General features: G+C 46.7%; 1 pseudogene; it reads right to left on the bottom strand.

Annotated features, from left to right (window-relative positions):
* Positions 1 to 1,263: 1,263 nt before the first annotated feature.
* Positions 1,264 to 1,475, bottom strand: LOC110328361 (annotated as a pseudogene).
* Positions 1,476 to 7,511: the final 6,036 nt, after the last annotated feature.

Raw genomic sequence — 7,511 nt, 5'->3', positions numbered from 1 at the left:
AAAGAAACCCTGTCTCAAAAAACCAAAAAAAAAAAAAAAAAAAACCTCAGTGGCTCAGTGGTCAAGAGTATATACTGTTCTTGTAGAGGACCTGAGTTCAGTTCCCAGTACACAGGTCAGGCAGCTCAGAAGCACCTGTGATTCCAGCTCTCAGGGATCTGGTGCCCTCCTCTGACCTCTGAAGGCACTGCACTTACACATACTTAAACGTACTCAGACACACATATGCACATAATTTAAACATCTTGTACCGGAGAGAAAACTCAACAGTTAAAAGCACTTCTTGCTTTTGCAGAGGACCTGAGTTCAATTCCCAGCATCCACATGGTGCCTCACAACCATCCTTAACTCCTAGGGAAGGTAAGGACAGCACAGGTGGTGTGTGTGTGTGTGTGTGTGTGTGTGTGTGTGTGTGTGTGTGTGTACGTACATACACACATACACATATACATATATGATATGTAACTTTAATGAGAGAAATGTTTTTATAAAGAATTTTAGGGCTGGAGAGATGGCTCTGTGGCTAAGAGTCAATGTTACTCTTTCAGAACAGTTCCCACTCACTACTGCCTGTGACTCCAGATCAAGAGGATTCCACACCTCTGGCCTTCAAGGGCATCTCCACACATATGGCATACACACACAAATTAAAACTAATATTTTTAAAAGATTTTTTTAAATATGCTAACATAAACTACTACATTTTTTTATTTTGAATACAGAATTTAGAAATACCCCTAAAGCCATAGAGGGATTGAAGAGAGGACTCATTCCACAAAGCACTTACCATGCAAGTATGAGGACCCAAGTTCATATCCCAGCATGCACATAATAAGCTGGACACAGTGGCCCCTGTCTCTTCTCCCAACATTGGGGAGGCAGAGACAGGAGCACCCCTGGGGCTCCCTGGTCATCCAGTCTAGACAGTCATCCAACTCCAGGTTCCGTGAAAGACCCTGATTCTAAAACTAAGGTTGGACGGGTTGGACGTTATTGAAGAAGATACCACCAAAAAGAAAAAAAGAAAACAAAAAAAAAAGAAAGAAAGAAAAGAAAACACCATTATCTGGCTTTTTTACACATACTTCAGGTGCACGCATAGATACATACACACATACATACGCACACAGGACATAGTTAAGTACTTGAAGATTGCAAATAGTAAGGCTATTTTTCTTCCTTTTTCTTTAACATACAAATGCTTTAACAGTTGTAGGTCACCCCACGGGCCAACTGGTGGATATCAAGGATCCAGCAGCAAGATCAGCACCGCCTCCAAGCCTCTCTTTCTGACCCCAGTAGAGTAAGCACATCACCCTCTAGCATAGGGCCTTTCATGCTGCAGATACTGGAGCCACTGGTGTCATTGATAAATTCTACATGCACCTGTGTGCACTGTCCTGCAAACCACCAGTCCATCCTGGAACTTTGGTTACCCTGGCTATCATGGTAGTCTGTATGTGACTCTTGTTCATGATGGCAGCAAACTAGTAGACAGTAGATTACTTTCCTAATTTCTCAATGTTCTGTGTATGTGTGGGGGGGGGGGTTGTGGTTGTTGTTTAAAAGCTTTTGGACAGGGCCTAACTATAGTGCCCTGGCTGGCTTGGAACTAAGTGTGCTGACCAGGCTGACCTTGAACTCACAGAAATCAACCTTCCTTTGCTGCCTGAGTGCTGAGATTAAAGGCACACACCACCACGCCTGGCTTTAATAACAATTTTTAATCCCAAGTTCTCATTTCTATAAACTGTTTAAAACAGTCAACAATCTCGGGATAAAACACTGATCTCCATTTTACCAGCCCATTAAGGATGTCAGGTTGAAATGGATGTGAATTTAAATGTTGTGTTGGTGATGAATTTGAATGTTTGCTGCTCCATTTCTGGTGAAAAGAAATACATTTACCATCTGGAGCAAGTGATTGATCATTCCCATATGTAAACTGCACTTCCTGAATGTTAAGGAGCAGCCACTCAAAGTTGCTAATCCTTCTCCAGGATTCTGCAAAATGATAGCAGTGCAAAAAGTCATTAAGGAGAAGTAACGGCAGCAAACGGGCAGAGAAAAGGACCATGAGGGACAGAACCTGCAGCTCCCACAGGAGACAAAAGGTTAGGCGGGTGTGAGGTAGCCCAGGGCTCGGGGCAGCTGGTGCCTACCTGGGATTTTGCTCTGGGATAAAACTGAAGGAGGACAGCTTTGGCCCCCTTTGAAGGCCACATATCAGAGATCTGCATATTGCATGTTTACCTTATGATTCATAACAGTAGCAAAATTAGAGTTATGAAATAGCAACAAAAATAATTTTAAGGAGTCCCAAGGTGAGGAACTACATTAAAGGGTTTCAGTATTTGGAAGGCTGAGAACCACTGAGCTACAGAGATGACTCAGTTGGTAGAGGCTTGCTGTGAAAACATGTATAACTGAGTTCAAATCCCAGATAAAGCTGTAACTTACTGGAGAGGCAGAGACAGGTGAATCCTTGGGGCTCATTGGCCAGCCAGCCTAGCCAAATTGTTAAGCTGAAGGTTCAGTGGAAGACCCTGTCTGCAGTACATATGTATGTATATATGTATGTATGTATGAATGAATGTATGTATTTTTAAAGTTTTAAAATTGTTTATTCTTACTTTGTGTGTATCAGTGTTTGCTTGCACATATATGTCTATGTATAACATGCACACTGAAGCCAGTAAAGGGCATCAGATCCCCAGGAACTAGAGTTATAGATGGCTTATACAGCCATGGTTGGGGGAGAATTAAACCCAGGTCATTTGCAAATTATCAAGTGCTCTTAACCACTGAGCCATCTCTCCAGTCCCCAAGAGCCTGTCTCTAAAAGAGAGAGGAGAAAGGAGAGTGCAGAGAGGAGACAGACAGACAGACAGACAGACAGAGACTGACTCTGACTGCAGGTCAACCTCTGACCTACACACACACACATTTCTAATATCTAGAAATCCTGGTGTCTATTGCTTTGAGGCCTAGAGAGGACAGTAACTCCTCAGGGTGACCTGAAGCTGAAGTCTTGCCTATAAACAAATATTCAGCAAACTGCACAATTTGAACATGATGCCTGATAATTTATCTGCAAGATAAATTCTCTGGAACTGAGTTGACTACAGTGGGAAACCCCAAACAAACTCCCACAGTCTGTCTGTATAGCAAGTCAAGAAGAGCTGGAGGCAGCATCTTGCTTCCCTAGCTTCTGCAGGGGGCACCGTCTCCGTGGGACTGGCTCAGTGCAGAACACTGGCCCAGTATCCATGCTGTTTTAGGTTTAGCTCCCAGCCCTATGGAGAGGGAAAGTATAAAACATTACAAATCTAAGTTGAGTTGGAGCTACGGCACTTCCATAGCACCTGCCTGCTGTATCCTTTCTACAGTCGTTATATTGTCCTTGGAACACCCTAGATGAGGAGCAAGAGCCCTACAGATCCACACACTCACAGAGAAGGGCGGGGCCCTGAGGCTCTGGACTGACAGTTCTGCCTTCACATCTGTTTCAGTCTAGAAGTGTGCCTGGAAGGTTGGGGCCCCTGGGGTGCATCTTGCCTCTCAGCTTGTTCTGTCAGCCTCAGGCTTGGCTCTGAAGGAGAGGAGAAGGGACCAGGTCTCCTCTCCCTCCTGTTTGTTAACACTTCTGGATCACCTCTGAGCTCACACCCATAACCACACTGGGCAGGTTATCTGTCTGCTCCTGTTCTCTTGGTTCCTAAGGCTTTATGAGCCATTTTCCTCTTTTCAGGGAGTCCTGTCTTTCTGCCAGACTAGGGCATCACCCAGAGGAGGGGCTAAGCCTCCATCAGACTCAAAGCTGCTGTTTCTCCTTTCCCTTCAAACCTGTCTCCACCCCCAGAGTTCACAAAGTTTGCTGACGAATATTCAGTCATTGTCATGGATTAGAGTGAAGCCCGGGGTACATAGCTTTCTGGGAATATAGAGCCCTCTGCAAGCCCGGGGACACATCCAACCTGCAGGAAGAAGCCAGAGAACTGTAGTGTCCCTGTATTGTCAGCGAACTCACAAACCAGTCTGGGCTAGCCTGGTCCTTTCCTGCTCCCTTGCCCCCTCCTCCTTTTTATTGTTCATGTAGCTCAGGTTAGCTTCCAACTCACTATCTAGCTAAGGATGACTTTGAATTCCTAATCCTCCTGCCTCTACATCCCAAGTGCTAGAATTCCAGAGGTGTTCAACTGAGCCCAACTCAGTCTGACTTTTCCAGAACCCACACTGAATCCACCCAAAAGTCACTGGACCCACACTCATAAGAACCTGATTTGTCCTTGGGTTCCGAAGAATTTGCACGTCCTGGTTGAGAAAGCGGGATTCTGGTGTGGAGATGGCAATCCGGCTCTTTCCCCTCCCCTTTCCCTCAGTCCCTCTTCTTCCTCACTCCCGAGTCAGACTCTGCCCTGGAGGGTGAACTATGAGCTGCCTAAAATATAAAGTCATTTGTAAGTTCTCCTCATGGTCTGGCATTGGTACCCACAGCATAACCAGGGCCTCTTGGGAGCGTTAGGAGGAGAGGCAAAGAATGGGTCCTGGGTCACAGCAGCAATGAGAGTGAATGAGGCCTGGCCCTAAGGTCTCCCTGGCTGGCTCCTACTGCTAAGCTGCTATTCCCATCCCCCTCTTTGGCTCTTTCTCCTCGAGAGCAGTCTCTGAATAGACGGAGGAAATCGTTTGCTGAAGGCTTTCTGTCTGGGTCACAGTCAGTCGGCATAGCCACTTCTAATCAATGTACCCAGCCCTCAGTGACAGCCCGGCACCTGCCTGCGCTGTAAGCAGATCTCATGGTGAATTAATTTTTTTCAAATGACTAATTGAATTTAAATAGACTGAGAGGAAAAGGTTGTCCTCTGCTGACAGCGTGGATTTCTCCAGACCTCCACAGAGACCTCTGCCCCAGGCAGCCAGCCTCTGGAAGAACTCTGTGGATCCTGGGGAACTTTGCCAGGAAAGTACCCAGAGAGAATTCTCAGGGACTTCCTGTCCCTGCCCAGAGTGGTTAGGGCTTTCAATGCTTTCAGCCAGATGTCTAGAAAGGTTCACAAATGCAGGTAAAAGGCCGTTATATTCAGGGTTGGAAGAGTTCAGCCATTAAGGGGACTAGGGTTCTTACACGTGGCTCACAACCTTTGTAACTCCAGCGCCAGAGCATCCAATATTCTGGCCTTCACAGACATTGTACATTTACATATATGCAAATAAACCACCCACACACATAAAATTAAATAAATATAAAAGAAAAAACACTCTACTCTTCATATCTAAAACACAAACTTGGGGCCTAGAAATAACTCAGCTGGTACAGCGCTTGCCTTGCACGGATGAGGTGCTGAGTTCTGTTCCCGTGTAACATCAGAGGAGGGAGGCCAAGATGGGCGCGTCCATGGGGTTCACCAGCTAGGCAGCCTGAACTACTTGGTGAACCTCCAAATTCTACCTCAAAAACACACCCACACATACATATACACACACATATACACATACATACCCAACACATATATATACCCACACATACACATACACCCACACATATACACACATACATATACACACACCCACACATACACACACATATACACACACCCACACACACATACATATACACACAGAGAGATAGAGAGGGGAAAGAGGGAGGAGAAGATGAAGAAAACCACCCACAAGCTCACATGCTCAGAAGCCTTCAGAAACCTGGGTCAGTAAGTGATAGGAGTTGGGGCTGGGCTATGGCAAGTAGAAAGCATTAAAAGTTGTCTCAAGGTGGGCTGGAGAGATGGCTCAGTGGTTAAGAGCACTGATTGCTCTTCCCAGAGGTCCTGAGTTCAAATCCCAGCAACTACATGGTGGCTCCCAACCATCTGTAATGGAGTCTGGTGTCCTCTTCTGGTGTGTCTGAGAAAGCAACAGTGGTGTTCTCATATGCATAAAATAAATGAATAAATCCTTTTTAAAAAATTCTTAAGGGATGGTGAGATGGCTCAGCAGGTAAGAGCACTGACTACTCTTCCAAAGGTCCTGAGTTCAAATCCCAGCAAGCACATGATGGCTCACAACCATCTGTACAGCTACAGTGTACTCATATACATAAAATGAATAAATAAAATTGTTTCAAAAACTAAGTTACTTCTAGTCAAGTAGGGTGCCTTATGCCTGTAGTCCCAGCATTGAGGTGACTGAGACAGGAGGATGGCCTCAAGTATAAGGCCAACAGTGGGCACAGTAGACCCTCAGGATGAAGAAGCTATAATACCTGCCCATGTGAGTGAGGGCTAGGCTGAGGCTATCAGTTCCAGGACAGATGGCTCAGACAGAACACCACCCCAAAAGGCAAAGGTAAGGGCTGAGGGTGCAGGTCAGTGGGCAGAGTGCTGGCATAGGCTTATAATCCCAGCACCCAGGAAGTGGAGGCAGGAGGGTCAGAGGTCAGAGTCACCCATGGATAATGAGGCTAGTGAAACCGCCTCAAAACAATCATAATTATTGTTATAAATAAATTACTACTAGCTAGACAAACAAAACAAACATTCAAGGCTAGAGGAACCTGTGCATCGTTAGACTTTGATGGACATTTACACTGGCCTTCTGTTCTCAGCCTCCTGTCTCACGTGTCGCTCCCACAGGACTGAGCCTCACTTGGCACCTGCTCTCTGTGTTCTCACCCTCTGTGATCGCAAGGGTCAGCTCAGCTCCAGGCTCCTGATCAGCGGCACTTCTGTCTGCGGCGCACACCTGAGAGCCCACAGCTCCAGCTGCACCCACAGCCCTCTACCCTTTGGTTACAAGCCGTGGGTGCATGAGCGGAGCCCCACAGTGTCTGATCCAGCTATCCCGAGTCTTCTCTGATGTGATTGCTAGAACTCATTCCCAAGTCAGTGACTCTCCCTGGGGGCCATTTGGCCCCTTGGGGAGCTCTGGTAATGTCTAGCGATCTTTTCATTTGTTGTTACAATTGAAGAGGTGGAGAAGTAGTGTCATGGAGTGCATAGAGGTCAACTCTTAAGACTGTTCCAGAGAGCAGCAGACAGCCACTACAATGAAAGATTACAGCGATGCTGAAACTCTCTGAGTCTAGGCCTGGCTGAGCTCCCTTAGGGCCAGGCAATGACTTGGTTCATCCTGTGGGCTCTCAGGGTCAGTGACATGGGGTCTGACCTGCAGTAGGCACTCAGTGTGGGCATGCAGGTGCGTCTTATAGCAGGGGTGAGGACTGAAGAGAACAGCCCACTCTTGGCACCACCTAGCTTGGTGCAGAATCAAGGACGCTGATGCACGCTCTCTCCTTCTTGGCTCACGGCACAGCCGGGTTTACTAAGAGGATGCTGTTTTGCCCTAGGAAGGCTTCCAAGGCATGGTAGAAACTAGGTGTTTGTTTTAGATGGGCTCTTAAGATTGCAAGAACATGCCGGGCGTGGTGGCACACGCCTTTAATCCCAGCACTCGGGAGGCAGAGGCAGGTGGATTTCTGAGTTTGAGGCCAGCCTGGTCTACAGAGTGAGTTC

This window comes from Mus pahari, chromosome 10 (genome assembly GCF_900095145.1).
Source record: "Mus pahari chromosome 10, PAHARI_EIJ_v1.1, whole genome shotgun sequence".
Classification (NCBI taxonomy): domain Eukaryota; kingdom Metazoa; phylum Chordata; class Mammalia; order Rodentia; family Muridae; genus Mus; species Mus pahari.
The sequence above is the reverse complement of the archived record's forward strand: the minus strand, read 5'-3'. Positions and strand labels throughout refer to the sequence as shown.